Source organism: Saccoglossus kowalevskii, chromosome 17 (genome assembly GCF_978046115.1).
Source record: "Saccoglossus kowalevskii chromosome 17, keSacKowa6.1, whole genome shotgun sequence".
Lineage (NCBI taxonomy): Eukaryota > Metazoa > Hemichordata > Enteropneusta > Harrimaniidae > Saccoglossus > Saccoglossus kowalevskii.
This window is the reverse complement of record NC_140657.1, coordinates 5,067,530-5,087,645: the sequence shown is the minus strand read 5'-3', so window position 1 is coordinate 5,087,645 and position 20,116 is coordinate 5,067,530. Positions and strand designations below refer to the sequence as shown.

Below are 20,116 nucleotides of genomic sequence, written 5' to 3'. Positions count from 1 at the left end.
ATATGAAATTTTATGTGACATAATGCAGATTAAGTTAGTATCAGTACTCGATAATGTAGATTCCATAATATATACAAATAATCTAGTCAGTTGTTTCCACCTGAAATTTACATACGTCTCGCACAGGCAATGTGCGAGATTTCTGGGCTTTTAGTGACACACAGAAATAACGTCATATTGAACTATTAATTGACAGCACCAAAATCATTTTGAATTGGCCTGGAATCGAACCCGGGCCTCCCGCCTGGCTGGCGACAATTCTACCACTGAACCACCAATGCAATATGTTGTTGTTTTATCACGGACTTTTCAGGAAATAATTAATTTTATGTGTCATAATTCAGATTAAGTTAGTATCAGAACGTGATAATGTAGATTCCATATCTATACAAATAATGTAGCATGTTGTTTCCACCTGAAATTTACATATGTCTCGCACAGACAATGTGTGAGGTTTCCGCGCTTTTAGTGACACACAGAAATAACGTCATATTGAACTATTAATTTACAGCACCAAAAACATTTTGCATTGGCCGGGAATCGAACCCGGGCCTCCCGCGTGGCAGGCGAGAATTCTACCACTGCACAACCAAAGCAATATGTTGTTGTTCCATCACGGACATTTCAGGAAATATTGAATTTTATGTGACATAATGCAGATTAAGTTAGTATCAGTACTCGATAATGTAGATTCCATATATATACAAATATCTAGTCAGTTGTTTCCACATGAAATTTACATACGTCTCGCATGGGCAATGTGCGAGATTTCCGCGCTTTTAGTAACACACAGAAATGACGTCATATTGAACTATTAATTGACAGCACCAAAATCTTTTTGCATTGGCCGGGTGGCGGGCGAGAATTCTACCACTGAACCACCAATGCGATATGTTGTGGTTCCATCACGGACATTTCAGGAAATATTGAATTTTATGTAACATAATGCAGATTAAGTTAGTATCAGTACTCGATAATGTAGATTCCATATTTATACTAATAATCTAGTCAGTTGTTTCCACCTGAAATTTACATATTTGTCGCACAGGCAATGTGCGAGGTTTCTGCGCTTTTAGTGACACACAGACATAACGTCATATAGAACTATTAATTGACAGCACGAAAATCATTTCGCATTGGCCGGGAATCGAACTCGTGCCTCCCGCGTGGCAGGCGAGAATTCTACCACTGGACCACCAATGCGATATGTTGTTGTTCCATCACGGACATTTCAGGAAATATTGAATTTTATGTGACATAATGGAGATTAAGTTAGTATCAGTACTCGATAATGTAGATTCCATATCTATACAAACAATCTAGTCAGTTGTTTCCACCTGAAATTTACATACGTCTCGCATGGGCAATGTGCGAGATTTCCGCGCTTTTAGTGACACACAGAAATAACGTCATATTGAACTATTAATTGACAGCACCAAAATCATTTTGCATTGGCCGGGAATCGAACCTGGGCCTCCCGCGTGGCAGGCGAGAATTCTACCACTGAACCACCAATGCGATATGTTGTTGTTCCATCACGGACATTTCAGGAAATATTGAATTTTATGTAACATAATGCAGATTAAGTTAGTATCAGTACTCGATATTGTAGATTCCATATATATACAAATAATCTAGTCAGTTGTTTCCACCTGAAATTTACATATGTCTCGCACAGACAATGTGCGAGGTTTCCGCGCTTTTAGTGACACACAGAAATAACGTCATATTGAACAATTAATTGACAGCACCAAAATCATTTTGCATTGGCCGGAAATCGAACCCGGGCCTCTCGCGTGGCAGGCGAGAATTCTACCACTGAACCACCAATGCGATATGTTGTTGTTCCATCACGGACATTTCAGGAAATATTGAATTTTATGTAACATAATGCAGATTAAGTTAGTATCAGTACTCGATAATGTAGATTCCATATATATACAAATAATCTATTCAGTTGTTTCCACCTGAAATTTACATACGTCTCGCATGGGCAATGTGCGAGATTTCCGCGTTTTTAGTGACACACAGAAATGACGTCATATTGAACTATTAATTGACAGCACCAAAATCATTTTGCATTGGCCGGGAATCTACCACTGAACCACCAATGCGATATGTTGTTGTTCCATCACGGACATTTCAGGAAGCATTGAATTTTATGTGACATAATGCAGATTAAGTTAGTATCAGAACGCGATAATGTAGATTCCATATCTATACAAATATTCTCGTCAGTTGTTTCCACCTGAAATTTACATATGTCTCGCACAGACACTGTGCGAGGTTTCCGCGCTTTTAGTGACACACAGAAATAACGTCATATTGAACTATTAATTTACAGCACCAAAATCATTTTGCATTGGCCGGGAATCGAACCCGGACCTCCCGCGTGGCAGGCGAGAATTCTACCACTGAACCACCAATGCAATATGTTGTTGTTCCTTCACGGACATTTCAGGAAATATTGAATTTTATGTGACATAATGCAGATTAAGTTAGTATCAGTACTCGATATTGTAGATTCCATATTTATACAAATAATCTAGTCAGTTGTTTCCACCTGAAATTTACATACGTCTCGCATGGGCAATGTGCGAGATTTCCGCGCATTTAGTGACACACAGAAACAACGTCATATTGAACTATTAATTGACAGCACCAAAATCATTTTGCATTGGCCGGGAATCGAACCCGGGCCTCCCGCGTGGCAGGCGAGAATTCTACCACTGAACCACCAATGCGATATGTTGTTGTTCCGTCACGGACATTTCAGGAAATATTGAATTTTATGTAACATAATGCAGATTAAGTTAGTATCAGTACTCGATATTGTAGATTCCATATATATACAAATAATCTAGTCAGTTGTTTCCACCTGAAATTTACATATGTCTCGCACAGACAATGTGCGAGGTTTCCGCGCTTTTAGTGACACACAGAAATAACGTCATATTGAACTATTAATTGACAGCACCAAAATCATTTTGCATTGGCCGGGAATCGAACCCGGGCCTCCCGCGTGGCAGGCGAGAATTCTACCACTAAACCACCAATGCGATATTTTGTTGATCCATCACGGACATTTCAGGAAATATGAAATTTTATGTGACATAATACAGATTAAGTTAGTATCAGTACTCGATAATGTAGATTCCATAATATATACAAATAATCTAGTCAGTTGTTTCCACCTGAAATTTACACACGTCTCGCACAGGCAATGTGCGAGATTTCTGGGCTTTTAGTGACACACAGAAATAACGTCATATTGAACTATTAATTGACAGCACCAAAATCATTTTGAATTGGCCTGGAATCGAACCCGGGCCTCCCGCCTGGCTGGCGACAATTCTACCACTGAACCACCAATGCAATATGTTGTTGTTTTATCACGGACATTTCAGGAAATAATTAATTTTATGTGTCATAATTCAGATTAAGTTAGTATCAGAACGTGATAATGTAGATTCCATATCTATACAAATAATGTAGCATGTTGTTTCCACCTGAAATTTAACTATGTCTCGCACAGGCAATGTGCGAGATTTCTGGGCTTTTAGTGACACACAGAAATAACGTCACATTGAACTATTAATTGACAGCACCAAAATCATTTTGCCTTGGCTGGGAATCGAACCCGGGCCTCCGGCGTGGCAGGCGAGAATTCTACCACTGAACCACCAATGCGCTATGTTGTTGTTCCGTCACGGACATTTCAGGAAATATTGAATTTTATGTGACATAATGCAGATTAAGTTAGTATCAGAACTCGAAAATGTAGATTCCATATCTATACAAATAATCTAGTTAGTTGTTACATCCTGAAATTTACATACGCCTTGCATGGGCAATTTGCGAGATATCCGCGCTTTCAGTGACACACAGAAATAGCGTCATATTGAACTATTAATTGACAGCACCAACATCATTTTGAATTGGCCGAGAATCGAACCCGGGCCTCCCGCCTGGCTGGCGACAATTCTACCACTGAACCACCAATGCGATATGTTGTTGTTCCATCACGGACATTTCAGGAAATATTGAATTTTATGTAACATAATGCAGATTAAGTTAGTATCAGTACTCGATATTGTAGATTCCATATATGTACAAATAATCTAGTCAGTTGTTTCCACCTGAAATTTACATATGTCTCGCACAGACAATGTGCGAGGTTTCCGCGCTTTTAGTGACACACAGAAATAACGTCATATTGAACAATTAATTGACAGCACCAAAATCATTTTGCATTGGCCGGAAATCGAACCCGGGCCTCTCGCGTGGCAGGCGAGAATTCTACCACTGAACCACCAATGCGATATGTTGTTGTTCCATCACGGACATTTCAGGAAATATTGAATTTTATGTAACATAATGCAGATTAAGTTAGTATCAGTACTCGATAATGTAGATTCCATATATATACAAATAATCTATTCAGTTGTTTCCACCTGAAATTTACATACGTCTCGCATGGGCAATGTGCGAGATTTCCGCGTTTTTAGTGACACACAGAAATGACGTCATATTGAACTATTAATTGACAGCACCAAAATCATTTTGCATTGGTCGGGAATCTACCACTGAACCACCAATGCGATATGTTGTTGTTCCATCACGGACATTTCAGGAAGCATTGAATTTTATGTGACATAATGCAGATTAAGTTAGTATCAGAACGCGATAATGTAGATTCCATATCTATACAAATATTCTCGTCAGTTGTTTCCACCTGAAATTTACATATGTCTCGCACAGACACTGTGCGAGGTTTCCGCGCTTTTAGTGACACACAGAAATAACGTCATATTGAACTATTAATTTACAGCACCAAAATCATTTTGCATTGGCCGGGAATCGAACCCGGACCTCCCGCGTGGCAGGCGAGAATTCTACCACTGAACCACCAATGCAATATGTTGTTGTTCCTTCACGGACATTTCAGGAAATATTGAATTTTATGTGACATAATGCAGATTAAGTTAGTATCAGTACTCGATATTGTAGATTCCATATTTATACAAATAATCTAGTCAGTTGTTTCCACCTGAAATTTACATACGTCTCGCATGGGCAATGTGCGAGATTTCCGCGCATTTAGTGACACACAGAAACAACGTCATATTGAACTATTAATTGACAGCACCAAAATCATTTTGCATTGGCCGGGAATCGAACCCGGGCCTCCCGCGTGGCAGGCGAGAATTCTACCACTGAACCACCAATGCGATATGTTGTTGTTCCGTCACGGACATTTCAGGAAATATTGAATTTTATGTAACATAATGCAGATTAAGTTAGTATCAGTACTCGATATTGTAGATTCCATATATATACAAATAATCTAGTCAGTTGTTTCCACCTGAAATTTACATATGTCTCGCACAGACAATGTGCGAGGTTTCCGCGCTTTTAGTGACACACAGAAATAACGTCATATTGAACTATTAATTGACAGCACCAAAATCATTTTGCATTGGCCGGGAATCGAACCCGGGCCTCCCGCGTGGCAGGCGAGAATTCTACCACTAAACCACCAATGCGATATTTTGTTGATCCATCACGGACATTTCAGGAAATATGAAATTTTATGTGACATAATACAGATTAAGTTAGTATCAGTACTCGATAATGTAGATTCCATAATATATACAAATAATCTAGTCAGTTGTTTCCACCTGAAATTTACACACGTCTCGCACAGGCAATGTGCGAGATTTCTGGGCTTTTAGTGACACACAGAAATAACGTCATATTGAACTATTAATTGACAGCACCAAAATCATTTTGAATTGGCCTGGAATCGAACCCGGGCCTCCCGCCTGGCTGGCGACAATTCTACCACTGAACCACCAATGCAATATGTTGTTGTTTTATCACGGACATTTCAGGAAATAATTAATTTTATGTGTCATAATTCAGATTAAGTTAGTATCAGAACGTGATAATGTAGATTCCATATCTATACAAATAATGTAGCATGTTGTTTCCACCTGAAATTTAACTATGTCTCGCACAGGCAATGTGCGAGATTTCTGGGCTTTTAGTGACACACAGAAATAACGTCACATTGAACTATTAATTGACAGCACCAAAATCATTTTGCCTTGGCTGGGAATCGAACCCGGGCCTCCGGCGTGGCAGGCGAGAATTCTACCACTGAACCACCAATGCGCTATGTTGTTGTTCCATCACGGACATTTCAGGAAATATTGAATTTTATGTGACATAATGCAGATTAAGTTAGTATCAGAACTCGAAAATGTAGATTCCATATCTATACAAATAATCTAGTTAGTTGTTACATCCTGAAATTTACATACGCCTTGCATGGGCAATTTGCGAGATATCCGCGCTTTCAGTGACACACAGAAATAGCGTCATATTGAACTATTAATTGACAGCACCAACATCATTTTGAATTGGCCGAGAATCGAACCCGGGCCTCCCGCCTGGCTGGCGACAATTCTACCACTGAACCACCAATGCGATATGTTGTTGTTCCATCACGGACATTTCAGGAAATATTGAATTTTATGTAACATAATGCAGATTAAGTTAGTATCAGTACTCGATATTGTAGATTCCATATATGTACAAATAATCTAGTCAGTTGTTTCCACCTGAAATTTACATATGTCTCGCACAGACAATGTGCGAGGTTTCCGCGCTTTTAGTGACACACAGAAATAACGTCATATTGAACAATTAATTGACAGTACCAAAATCATTTTGCATTGGCCGGGAGTCCACCACTGAACCACCAATGCGATATGTTGTTGTTCCAACACGGACATTTCAGGAAATATTGAATTTTATGTGACATAATGCAGATTAAGTTAGTATCAGAACTCGAAAATGTAGATTCCATATCTATACAAATAATCTAGTCAGTTGTTTCCACCTGAAATTTACATACGCCTTGCATGGGCAATTTGCGAGATATCCGCGCTTTTAGTGACACACAGAAATAACGTCATATTGAACTATTAATTGACAGCACCAAAATCGTTTTGAATTGGCCGGGAATCGAACCCGGTCCTCCCGCCTGGCTGGCGACAATTCTACCACTGAACCACCAATGCAATATGTTGTTGTTTTATCACAGACATTTCAGGAAATAATTAATTTTATGTGTCATAATTCAGATTAAGTTAGTATCAGAACGTGATAATGTAGATTCCATATCTATACAAATAATGTAGCCTGTTGTTTCCACCTGAAATTTAACTATGTCTCGCACAGGCAATGTGCGAGATTTCTGGGCTTTTAGTGACACACAGAAATAACGTCACATTGAACTATTAATTGACAGCACCAAAATCATTTTGCCTTGGCTGGGAATCGAACCCGGGCCTCCGGCGTGGCAGGCGAGAATTCTACCACTGAACCACCAATGCGCTATGTTGCTGTTCCATCACGGACATTTCAGGAAATATTGAATTTTATGTGCCATAATTCAGACTAAGTTGCTATCAGTACTCGATAATGTAGATTCCATATCTATACAAATAATGTAGCCTGTTGTTTCCACCTGAAATTTAACTATGTCTCGCACAGGCAATGTGCGAGATTTCCGCGCTTTTAGTGACACACAGAAATAACGTCATATTGAACTATTAATTGACAGCACCAAAATCATTTTGCATTGGCCGGGAATCTACCACTGAACCACCAATGCGATATGTTGTTGTTCCATCACGGACATTTCAGGAAATATTGAATTTTATGTGACATAATGCAGATTAAGTTAGTATCAGAACTCGATAATGTAGATTCCATATCTATACAAATAGTCTAGTTAGTTGTTACCACCTGAAATTTACATACGCCTTGCATGGGCAATTTGCGAGATATCCGCGCTTTTAGTGACACACAGAAATAGCGTCATATTGAACTATTAATTGACAGCACCAAAATCATTTTGCATTGGCCGGGAATCGAACCCGGGCCTCCCGCCTGGCTGGCGACAATTCTACCACTGAACCACCAATGCAATATGTTGTTGTTTTATCACGGACATTTCAGGAAATATTTAATTTTATGTGACATAATGCAGATTAAGTTAGTATCAGAACGCGATAATGTAGAATCCATATCTATACAAATAATCTAGTCAGTTGTTTCCACCTGAAATTTACATATTTGTCGCACAGGCAATGTGCGAGATATCCGCGCTTTTAGTGACACACAGAAATAGCGTCACATTGAACTATTAATTGACAGCACCAAAATCATTTTGCCCTGGCGCGGCAGGCGAGAATTCTACCACTGAACCAGCAATGCGCTATGTTGTTGTTTCACCAATGCGCTATGTTGTTGTTCCATCACGGACATTTCAGGAAATATTGAATTTTATGTGACATAATGCAGATTAAGTTAGTATCAGAACTCGATAATGTAGATTCCATATCTATACAAATAATCTAGTCAGTTGTTTCCACCTGAAATTTACATACGTCTCGCATGGGTAATGTGCGAGATTTCTGCGCTTTTAGCGACTCACAGAAATAACGTCATATTGAACTCTTAATTGACAGCACCAAAATCTTTTTGCATTGGCCGGGTGGCATGCGAGAATTCTACCACTGAACCACCAATGCGATATGTTGTTGTTCCATCACGGACATTTCAGGAAATATTGAATTTTATGTGACATAATGCAGATTAAGTTAGTATCAGTACTCGATAATGTAGATTCCATATATATACAAATAATCTACTCAGTTGTTTCCACATGAAATTTACATACGTCTCGCATGGGCAATGTGCGAGATTTCCGCGCTTTTAGTAACACACAGAAATGTCGTCATATTGAACTATTAATTGACAGCACCAAAATCTTTTTGCATTGGCCGGGTGGCGGGCGAGAATTCTACCACTGAACCACCAATGCGATATGTTGTGGTTCCATCACGGACATTTCAGGAAATATTGAATTTTATGTAACATAATGCAGATTAAGTTAATATCAGTACTCGATAATGTAGATTCCATATATATACAAATAATCTATTCAGTTGTTTCCACCTGAAATTTACATACGTCTCTCATGGGCAATGTGCGAGATTTCCGCGTTTTTAGTGACACACAGGAATGACGTCATATTAAACTATTAATTGACAGCACCAAAATCATTTTGCATTGGCCGGGAATCTACCACTGAACCACCAATGCGCTATGTTGTTGTTCCATCACGGACATTTCAGGAAGCATTGAATTTTATGTGACATAATGCAGATTAAGTTAGTATCAGTACTCGATAATGTAGATTCCATATATATACAAATAATCTAGTCAGTTGTTTCCACATGAAATTTACATACGTCTCGCATGGGCAATGTGCGAGATTTCCGCGCTTTTAGTAACACACAGAAATGACGTCATATTGAACTATTAATTGACAGCAGCAAAATCTTTTTGCATTGGCCGGGTGGCGGGCGAGAATTCTACCACTGAACCACCAATGCGATATGTTGTGGTTCCATCACGGACATTTCAGGAAATATTGAATTTTATGTAACATAATGCAGATTAAGTTAGTATCAGTACTCGATAATGTAGATTCCATATATATACAAATAATCTAGTCAGTTGTTTCCACATGAAATTTACATACGTCTCGCATGGGCAATGTGCGAGATTTCCGCGCTTTTAGTAACACACAGAAACGACGTCATATTGAACTATTAATTGACAGCAGCAAAATCTTTTTGCATTGGCCGGGTGGCGGGCGAGAATTCTACCACTGAACCACCAATGCGATATGTTGTGGTTCCATCACGGACATTTCAGGAAATATTGAATTTTATGTAACATAATGCAGATTAAGTTAGTATCAGTACTCGATAATGTAGATTCCATATATATACAAATAATCTATTCAGTTGTTTCCACCTGAAATTTACATACGTCTCGCATGGGCAATGTGCGAGATTTCCGCGTTTTTAGTGACACACAGAAATGACGTCATATTGAACTATTAATTGACAGCACCAAAATCATTTTGCATTGGCCGGGAATCGAACCCGGGCCTCCCGCGTGGCAGGCGAGAATTCTACCACTGAACCACCTATGCAATATGTTGTTGTTCCTTCACGGACATTTCATGAAATATTGAATTTTATGTGACATAATGCAGATTAAGTTAGTATCAGTACTCGATATTGTAGATTCCATATTTATACAAATAATCTAGTCAGTTGTTTCCACCTGAAATTTACATACGTCTCGCATGGGCAATGTGCGAGATTTCCGCGCTTTTAGTGACACACAGATATAACGTCATATTGAACTATTAATTGACAGCACCAAAATCATTTTGCATTGGCCGGGAATCGAACCCGGGCCTCCCGCGTGGCAGGCGAGAATTCTACCACTGAACCACCAATGCGATATGTTGTTGTTCCGTCACGGACATTTCAGGAAATATTGAATTTTATGTAACATAATGCAGATTAAGTTAGTATCAGTACTCGATATTGTAGATTCCATATATATATACAAATAATCTAGTCAGTTGTTTCCACCTGAAATTTACATATGTCTCGCACAGACAATGTGCGAGGTTTCCGCGCTTTTAGTGACACACAGAAATAACGTCATATTGAACAATTAATTGACAGCACCAAAATCATTTTGCATTGGCCGGGAATCGAACCCGGGCCTCCCGCGTGGCAGGCGAGAATTCTACCACTGAACCACCAATGCGATATGTTGTTGTTCCATCACGGACATTTCAGGAAATAATGAATTTTATGTAACATAATGCAGATTAAGTTAGTATCAGTACTCGATAATGTAGATTCCATATATATACAAATAATCTATTCAGTTGTTTCCACCTGAAATTTACATACGTCTCGCATGGGCAATGTGCGAGATTTCCGCGTTTTTAGTGACACACAGAAATGACGTCATATTGAACTATTAATTGACAGCACCAAAATCATTTTGCATTGGCCGGGAATCGAACCCGGGCCTCCCGCGTGGCAGGCGAGAATTCTACCACTGAACCACCTATGCAATATGTTGTTGTTCCTTCACGGACATTTCATGAAATATTGAATTTTATGTGACATAATGCAGATTAAGTTAGTATCAGTACTCGATATTGTAGATTCCATATTTATACAAATAATCAAGTCAGTTGTTTCCACCTGAAATTTACATACGTCTCGCATGGGCAATGTGCGAGATTTCCGCGCTTTTAGTGACACACAGATATAACGTCATATTGAACTATTAATTGACAGCACCAAAATCATTTTGCATTGGCCGGGAATCGAACCCGGGCCTCCCGCGTGGCAGGCGAGAATTCTACCACTGAACCACCAATGCGATATGTTGTTGTTCCGTCACGGACATTTCAGGAAATATTGAATTTTATGTAACATAATGCAGATTAAGTTAGTATCAGTACTCGATATTGTAGATTCCATATATATATACAAATAATCTAGTCAGTTGTTTCCACCTGAAATTTACATATGTCTCGCACAGACAATGTGCGAGGTTTCCGCGCTTTTAGTGACACACAGAAATAACGTCATATTGAACAATTAATTGACAGCATCAAAATCATTTTGCATTGGCCGGGAATCGAACCCGGGCCTCCCGCGTGGCAGGCGAGAATTCTACCACTGAACCACCAATGCGATATGTTGTTGTTCCATCACGGACATTACAGGAAATATTGAATTTTATGTAACATAATGCAGATTAAGTTAGTATCAGTGCTCGATAATGTAGATTCCATATATATACAAATAATCTATTCAGTTGTTTCCACCTGAAATTTACATACGTCTCGCATGGGCAATGTGCGAGATTTCCGCGTTTTTAGTGACACACAGAAATGACGTCATATTGAACTATTAATTGACAGCACCAAAATCATTTAGCATTGGCCGGGAATCTACCACTGAACCACCAATGTGATATGTTGTTGTTCCATCACGGACATTTCAGGAAGCATTGAATTTTATGTGACATAATGCAGATTAAGTTAGTATCAGTACGTGATAATGTAGATTCCATATCTAAACAAATAATCTCGTCAGTTGTTTCCACCTGAAATTTACATATGTCTCGCACAGACAATGTGCGAGGTTTCCGCGCTTTTAGTGACACACAGAAATAACGTCATATTGAACTATTAATTTACAGCACCAAAATCATTTTGCATTGGCCGGGAATCGAACCCGGGCCTCCCGCGTGGCAGGCGAGAATTCTACCACTGAACCACCAATGCGCTATTTTGTTGTTCTATCACGGACATTTAAGGAAATATTGAATTTTATGTGACATAATGCAGATTAAGTGAGTATCAGAACGCGATAATGTAGATTCCATATCTATGCAAATAATCTAGTCAGTTGTTTCCACCTGAAATTTACATATTTGTCGCACAGGCAATGTGCGAGGTTTCCGCGCTTTTAGTGACACACAGACATAACGTCATATTGAACTGTTAATTGACAGCACCAAAATCATTTTGCATTGGCCGGGAGTCCACCACTGAACCACCAATGCGATATGTTGTTGTTCCAACACGGACATTTCAGGAAATATTGAATTTTATGTGACATAATGCAGATTAAGTTAGTATCAGCACACGATAATGTAGATTCCATATCTATACAAATAATCTATTCAGTTGTTTCCACCTGAATTTACATACGCCTTGCATGGGCAATTTGCGAGATATCCGCGCTTTTAGTGACACACAGAAATAACGTCATATTGAACTATTAATTGACAGCACCAAAATCATTTTGAATTGGCCGGGAATCGAACCCGGGCCTCCCGCCTGGCAGACGAGAATACTAGCACTGAACCACCAATGCGATATGTTGTTGTTCCTTCACGGACATTTCAGGAAATATTGAATTTTATGTGACATAATGCAGATTAAGTTAGTATCAGTACTCGATATTGTAGATTCCATATTTATACAAATAATCTAGTCAGTTGTTTCCACCTGAAATTTACATACGTCTCGCATGGGCAATGTGCGAGATTTCCGCGCTTTTAGTGACACACAGATATAACGTCATATTGAACTATTAATTGACAGCACCAAAATCATTTTGCATTGGCCGGGAATCGAACCCGGGCCTCCCGCGTGGCAGGCGAGAATTCTACCACTGAACCACCAATGCGATATGTTGTTGTTCCGTCACGGACATTTCAGGAAATATTGAATTTTATGTAACATAATGCAGATTAAGTTAGTATCAGTACTCGATATTGTAGATTCCATATATATACAAATAATCTAGTCAGTTGTTTCCACCTGAAATTTACATATGTCTCGCACAGACAATGTACGAGGTTTCCGCGCTTTTAGTGACACACAGAAATAACGTCATATTGAACAATTAATTGACAGCACCAAAATCATTTTGCTTTGGCCGGGAATCGAACCGGGCCTCCCGCGTGACAGGCGAGAATTCTACCACTGAACCACCAATGCGATATGTTGTTGTTTCATCACGGACATTTCAGGAAATATTGAATTTTATGTAACATAATGCAGATTAAGTTAGTATCAGTACTCGATAATGTAGATTCCATATATATACAAATAATCTATTCAGTTGTTTCCACCTGAAATTTACATACGTCTCGCATGGGCAATGTGCGAGATTTCCGCGTTTTTAGTGACACACAGAAATGACGTCATATTGAACTATTAATTGACAGCACCAAAATCATTTTGCATTGGCCGGGAATCTACCACTGAACCACCAATGTGATATGTTGTTGTTCCATCACGGACATTTCAGGAAGCATTGAATTTTATGTGACATAATGCAGATTAAGTTAGTATCCGTACTCGATAATGTAGATTCCATATCTATACAAATAATCTAGTCAGTTGTTCCCACCTGAAATTTACATATTTGTCGCACAGGCATTGTGCGAGATTTCTGCGCTTTTAGTGACACACAGAAATAACGTCATATTGAACTATTAATTGACAGCACCAAAATCATTTTGCATTGGCCGGGAATCTACCACTGAACCACCAATGCGATATGTTGTTGTTCCAACACGGACATTTCAGGAAATATTGAATTTCATGTGACATAATGCAGATTAAGTTAGTATCAGAACGCGATAATGTAGATTCCATATCTATTCAAATAATCTCGTCAGTTGTTTCCACCTGAAATTTACATACGTCTCGCATGGGCAATGTGCGAGATTTCAGCGCTTTTAGTGACACACAGAAATAACGTCATATTGAACTATTAATTGACAGCACCAAAATCATTTTGCATTGGCCGGGAATCGAACCCGAGCCTCCCGCGTGGCAGGCGAGAATTCTACCACTGAACCACCAATGCGATATGTTGTTGTTCCATCACGGACATTTCAGGAAATATTGAATTTTATGTAACATAATGCAGATTAAGTTAGTATCAGTACTCGATAATGTAGATTCCATATATATACAAATAATCTAGTCAGTTGTTTCCACCTGAAATTTACGTACGTCTCGCATGGGCAATGTGCGAGATTTCCGCGCTATTAGTGACACACAGAAATGACGTCATATTGAACTATTAATTTACAGCACCAAAATCATTTTGCATTGGCCGGGAATCGAACCTGGCCCTCCCGCGTGGCAGGCGAGAATTCTACCACTGAACCACCAATGCGATATGTTGTTGTTCCATCACGGACATTTCAGGAAATATTGAATTTTATGTAACATAATGCAGATTAAGTTAGTATCAGTACTCGATAATGTAGATTCCATATATATACAAATAATCTAGTAAGTAGTTTCCACATGAAATTTACATACGTCTCGCATGGGCAATGTGCGAGATTTCCGCGTTTTTAGTGACACACAGAAATGACGTCATATTGAACTATTAATTGACAGCACCAAAATCATTTAGCATTGGCCGGGAATCTACCACTGAACCACCAATGTGATATGTTGTTGTTCCATCACGGACATTTCAGGAAGCATTGAATTTTATGTGACATAATGCAGATTAAGTTAGTATCAGTACGTGATAATGTAGATTCCATATCTAAACAAATAATCTCGTCAGTTGTTTCCACCTGAAATTTACATATGTCTCGCACAGACAATGTGCGAGGTTTCCGCGCTTTTAGTGACACACAGAAATAACGTCATATTGAACTATTAATTTACAGCACCAAAATCATTTTGCATTGGCCGGGAATCGAACCCGGGCCTCCCGCGTGGCAGGCGAGAATTCTACCACTGAACCACCAATGCGCTATTTTGTTGTTCTATCACGGACATTTAAGGAAATATTGAATTTTATGTGACATAATGCAGATTAAGTGAGTATCAGAACGCGATAATGTAGATTCCATATCTATGCAAATAATCTAGTCAGTTGTTTCCACCTGAAATTTACATATTTGTCGCACAGGCAATGTGCGAGGTTTCCGCGCTTTTAGTGACACACAGACATAACGTCATATTGAACTGTTAATTGACAGCACCAAAATCATTTTGCATTGGCCGGGAGTCCACCACTGAACCACCAATGCGATATGTTGTTGTTCCAACACGGACATTTCAGGAAATATTGAATTTTATGTGACATAATGCAGATTAAGTTAGTATCAGCACACGATAATGTAGATTCCATATCTATACAAATAATCTATTCAGTTGTTTCCACCTGAATTTACATACGCCTTGCATGGGCAATTTGCGAGATATCCGCGCTTTTAGTGACACACAGAAATAACGTCATATTGAACTATTAATTGACAGCACCAAAATCATTTTGAATTGGCCGGGAATCGAACCCGGGCCTCCCGCCTGGCAGACGAGAATACTAGCACTGAACCACCAATGCGATATGTTGTTGTTCCTTCACGGACATTTCAGGAAATATTGAATTTTATGTGACATAATGCAGATTAAGTTAGTATCAGTACTCGATATTGTAGATTCCATATTTATACAAATAATCTAGTCAGTTGTTTCCACCTGAAATTTACATACGTCTCGCATGGGCAATGTGCGAGATTTCCGCGCTTTTAGTGACACACAGATATAACGTCATATTGAACTATTAATTGACAGCACCAAAATCATTTTGCATTGGCCGGGAATCGAACCCGGGCCTCCCGCGTGGCAGGCGAGAATTCTACCACTGAACCACCAATGCGATATGTTGTTGTTCCGTCACGGACATTTCAGGAAATATTGAATTTTATGTAACATAATGCAGATTAAGTTAGTATCAGTACTCGATATTGTAGATTCCATATATATACAAATAATCTAGTCAGTTGTTTCCACCTGAAATTTACATATGTCTCGCACAGACAATGTACGAGGTTTCCGCGCTTTTAGTGACACACAGAAATAACGTCATATTGAACAATTAATTGACAGCACCAAAATCATTTTGCTTTGGCCGGGAATCGAACCGGGCCTCCCGCGTGACAGGCGAGAATTCTACCACTGAACCACCAATGCGATATGTTGTTGTTCCATCACGGACATTTCAGGAAATATTGAATTTTATGTAACATAATGCAGATTAAGTTAGTATCAGTACTCGATAATGTAGATTCCATATATATACAAATAATCTATTCAGTTGTTTCCACCTGAAATTTACATACGTCTCGCATGGGCAATGTGCGAGATTTCCGCGTTTTTAGTGACACACAGAAATGACGTCATATTGAACTATTAATTGACAGCACCAAAATCATTTTGCATTGGCCGGGAATCTACCACTGAACCACCAATGTGATATGTTGTTGTTCCATCACGGACATTTCAGGAAGCATTGAATTTTATGTGACATAATGCAGATTAAGTTAGTATCCGTACTCGATAATGTAGATTCCATATCTATACAAATAATCTAGTCAGTTGTTCCCACCTGAAATTTACATATTTGTCGCACAGGCATTGTGCGAGATTTCTGCGCTTTTAGTGACACACAGAAATAACGTCATATTGAACTATTAATTGACAGCACCAAAATCATTTTGCATTGGCCGGGAATCTACCACTGAACCACCAATGCGATATGTTGTTGTTCCAACACGGACATTTCAGGAAATATTGAATTTCATGTGACATAATGCAGATTAAGTTAGTATCAGAACGCGATAATGTAGATTCCATATCTATTCAAATAATCTCGTCAGTTGTTTCCACCTGAAATTTACATACGTCTCGCATGGGCAATGTGCGAGATTTCAGCGCTTTTAGTGACACACAGAAATAACGTCATATTGAACTATTAATTGACAGCACCAAAATCATTTTGCATTGGCCGGGAATCGAACCCGAGCCTCCCGCGTGGCAGGCGAGAATTCTACCACTGAACCACCAATGCGATATGTTGTTGTTCCATCACGGACATTTCAGGAAATATTGAATTTTATGTAACATAATGCAGATTAAGTTAGTATCAGTACTCGATAATGTAGATTCCATATATATACAAATAATCTAGTCAGTTGTTTCCACCTGAAATTTACGTACGTCTCGCATGGGCAATGTGCGAGATTTCCGCGCTATTAGTGACACACAGAAATGACGTCATATTGAACTATTAATTTACAGCACCAAAATCATTTTGCATTGGCCGGGAATCGAACCTGGCCCTCCCGCGTGGCAGGCGAGAATTCTACCACTGAACCACCAATGCGATATGTTGTTGTTCCATCACGGACATTTCAGGAAATATTGAATTTTATGTAACATAATGCAGATTAAGTTAGTATCAGTACTCGATAATGTAGATTCCATATATATACAAATAATCTAGTAAGTAGTTTCCACCTGAAATTTACATACGTCTCGCATGGGCAATGTGCGAGATTTCCGCGCTTTTAGTGACACACAGAAATGACGTCATATTGAACGATTAATTGACAGCACCAAAATCATTTTGCATTGGCCGGGAATCTACCACTGAACCACCAATGCGATATGTTGTTGTTCCATCACGGACATTTCAGGAAATTTTGAATTTTATGTGACATAATGCAGATTAAGTTAGTATCAGAACGCGATAATGTAGATTCCATATCTATACAAATAATCTAGTCAGTAGTTTCCACCTGAAATTTACATACGTCTCGCATGGGCAATGTGCGAGATTTCCGCGCTTTTAGTGACACACAGAAATGACGTCATATTGAACTATTAATTGACAGCACCAAAATCATTTTGCATTGGCCGGGAATCTACCACTGAACCACCAATGCGATATGTTGTTGTTCCATCACGGACATTTCAGGAAATATTGAATTTTATGTGACATAATGAAGATTATGTTAGTATCAGTGCTCGTTATTGTAGATTCCATATTTATACAAATAATCTAGTCAGTTGTTTCCACCTGAAATTTACATACGTCTCGCATGGGCAATGTGCGAGATTTCCGCGCTTTTAGTGACACACAGAAATAACGTCATATTGAACTATTAATTGACAGCACCAAAATCATTTTGCATTGGCCGGGAATCGAACCCAGGCCTCCCGCGTGGCAGGCGAGAATTCTACCACTGAACCACCAATGCGATATATTGTTGATCCATCACGGACATTTGGGGAAATATGAAATTTTATGTGACATAATGCAGATTAAGTTAGTATCAGTACTCGATAATGTAGATTCCATAATATATACAAATAATCTAGTCAGTTGTTTCCACCTGAAATTTACATACGTCTCGCATGGGCAATGTGCGAGATTTCCGCGCTTTTAGTGACACACAGAAATGACGTCATATTGAACTATTAATTGACAGCACCAAAATCATTTTGCATTGGCCGGGAATCTACCACTGAACCACCAATGCGATATGTTGTTGTTCCATCACGGACATTTCAGGAAATATTGAATTTTATGTGACATAATGCAGATTAAGTTAGTATCAGAACTCGATAATGTAGATTCCATATGTATACAATAATCTAGTCAGTTGTTTCCACCTGAAATTTACATACGCCTTGCATGGGCAATGTGCGAGATATCCGCGCTTTTAGTGACATACAGAAATAGCGTCATATTGAAGTATTAATTGACAGCACCAAAATCATTTTGCATTGGCCGGGAATCTACCACTGAACCACCAATGCGATATGTTGTTGTTCCATCACGGACATTTCAGGAAATATTGAATTTTATGTGACATAATGCAGATTAAGTTAGTATCAGAACTCGATAATGTAGATTCCATATGTATACAAATAATCTAGTCAGTTGTTTCCACCTGAAATTTACATACGCCTTGCATGGGCAATGTGCGAGATATCCGCGCTTTTAGTGACATACAGAAAGAGCGTCATATTGAACTATTAATTGACAGCACCAAAATCATTTTGCATTGGCCGGGAATCGAACCCGGGCCTCCCGCGTGGCAGGCGAGAATTCTACCACTGAACCACCAATGCGATATGTTGTTGTTCCATCACGGACATTTCAGGAAATATTGAATTTTATGTGACATAATGCAGATTAAGTTAGTATCAGTACTCGATATTGTAGATTCGATATCTATACAAATAATCTAGTCAGTTGTTTCCACCTGAAATTTACATATGTCTCGCACAGACAATGTGCGAGGTTTCCGCGCTTTTAGTGACACACAGAAATAACGTCATATTGAACTATTAATTGACAGTACCAAAATCATTTTTCATTGGCCGGGAATCGAACCCGGGCCTCCCGCGTGGCAGGCGAGAATTCTACCACTGAACCACCAATGCGATATGTTGTTGATCCATCATGGACATTTCAGAAAATATTAAATTTTATGTGACATAATGCAGATTAAGTTAGTATCAGTACTCGATAATGTAGATTCCATATATATACAAATAATCTAGTCAGGTGTTTCCACCTGAAATTTACATACGTCTCGCATGGGCAATGTGCGAGATTTCCGCGCTTTTAGTGACACACAGAAATGACGTCATATTGAACTATTAATTGACAGCACCAAAATCATTTTGCATTGGCCGGGAATCTACCACTGAACCACCAATGCGATATGTTGTTGTTCCATCACGGACATTTCAGGAAATATTGAATTTTATGTAACATAATGCAGATTAAGTTAGTATCAGAAA

At 38.9% G+C, this 20,116-nt stretch overlaps 11 non-coding genes across 11 annotated transcripts; all 11 read right to left on the bottom strand.

Moving 5' to 3' along the window:
- Positions 1–2,673: 2,673 nt before the first annotated feature.
- TRNAG-GCC (transfer RNA glycine (anticodon GCC)) lies at positions 2,674–2,744 on the bottom strand. Its single transcript has one exon. It is a non-coding gene; the product is annotated as a tRNA-Gly (tRNA).
- Positions 2,745–5,160: 2,416 nt separating this feature from the next.
- On the bottom strand, positions 5,161–5,231 carry TRNAG-GCC (transfer RNA glycine (anticodon GCC)). The gene has a single exon. It is a non-coding gene; the product is annotated as a tRNA-Gly (tRNA).
- A 5,094-nt stretch (positions 5,232–10,325) lies between these two features.
- Positions 10,326–10,396, bottom strand: TRNAG-GCC (transfer RNA glycine (anticodon GCC)). The gene has a single exon. It is a non-coding gene; the product is annotated as a tRNA-Gly (tRNA).
- Positions 10,397–10,642: 246 nt separating this feature from the next.
- TRNAG-GCC (transfer RNA glycine (anticodon GCC)) lies at positions 10,643–10,713 on the bottom strand. Its single transcript has one exon. It is a non-coding gene; the product is annotated as a tRNA-Gly (tRNA).
- Positions 10,714–11,272: 559 nt separating this feature from the next.
- TRNAG-GCC (transfer RNA glycine (anticodon GCC)) lies at positions 11,273–11,343 on the bottom strand. The gene has a single exon. It is a non-coding gene; the product is annotated as a tRNA-Gly (tRNA).
- A 246-nt stretch (positions 11,344–11,589) lies between these two features.
- On the bottom strand, positions 11,590–11,660 carry TRNAG-GCC (transfer RNA glycine (anticodon GCC)). The gene has a single exon. It is a non-coding gene; the product is annotated as a tRNA-Gly (tRNA).
- A 525-nt stretch (positions 11,661–12,185) lies between these two features.
- Positions 12,186–12,256, bottom strand: TRNAG-GCC (transfer RNA glycine (anticodon GCC)). The gene has a single exon. It is a non-coding gene; the product is annotated as a tRNA-Gly (tRNA).
- Positions 12,257–13,095: 839 nt separating this feature from the next.
- Positions 13,096–13,166, bottom strand: TRNAG-GCC (transfer RNA glycine (anticodon GCC)). Its single transcript has one exon. It is a non-coding gene; the product is annotated as a tRNA-Gly (tRNA).
- A 2,031-nt stretch (positions 13,167–15,197) lies between these two features.
- Positions 15,198–15,268, bottom strand: TRNAG-GCC (transfer RNA glycine (anticodon GCC)). The gene has a single exon. It is a non-coding gene; the product is annotated as a tRNA-Gly (tRNA).
- Positions 15,269–16,107: 839 nt separating this feature from the next.
- Positions 16,108–16,178, bottom strand: TRNAG-GCC (transfer RNA glycine (anticodon GCC)). Its single transcript has one exon. It is a non-coding gene; the product is annotated as a tRNA-Gly (tRNA).
- Positions 16,179–19,367: 3,189 nt separating this feature from the next.
- TRNAG-GCC (transfer RNA glycine (anticodon GCC)) lies at positions 19,368–19,438 on the bottom strand. Its single transcript has one exon. It is a non-coding gene; the product is annotated as a tRNA-Gly (tRNA).
- Between the last annotated feature and the right edge of the window lie 678 nt (positions 19,439–20,116).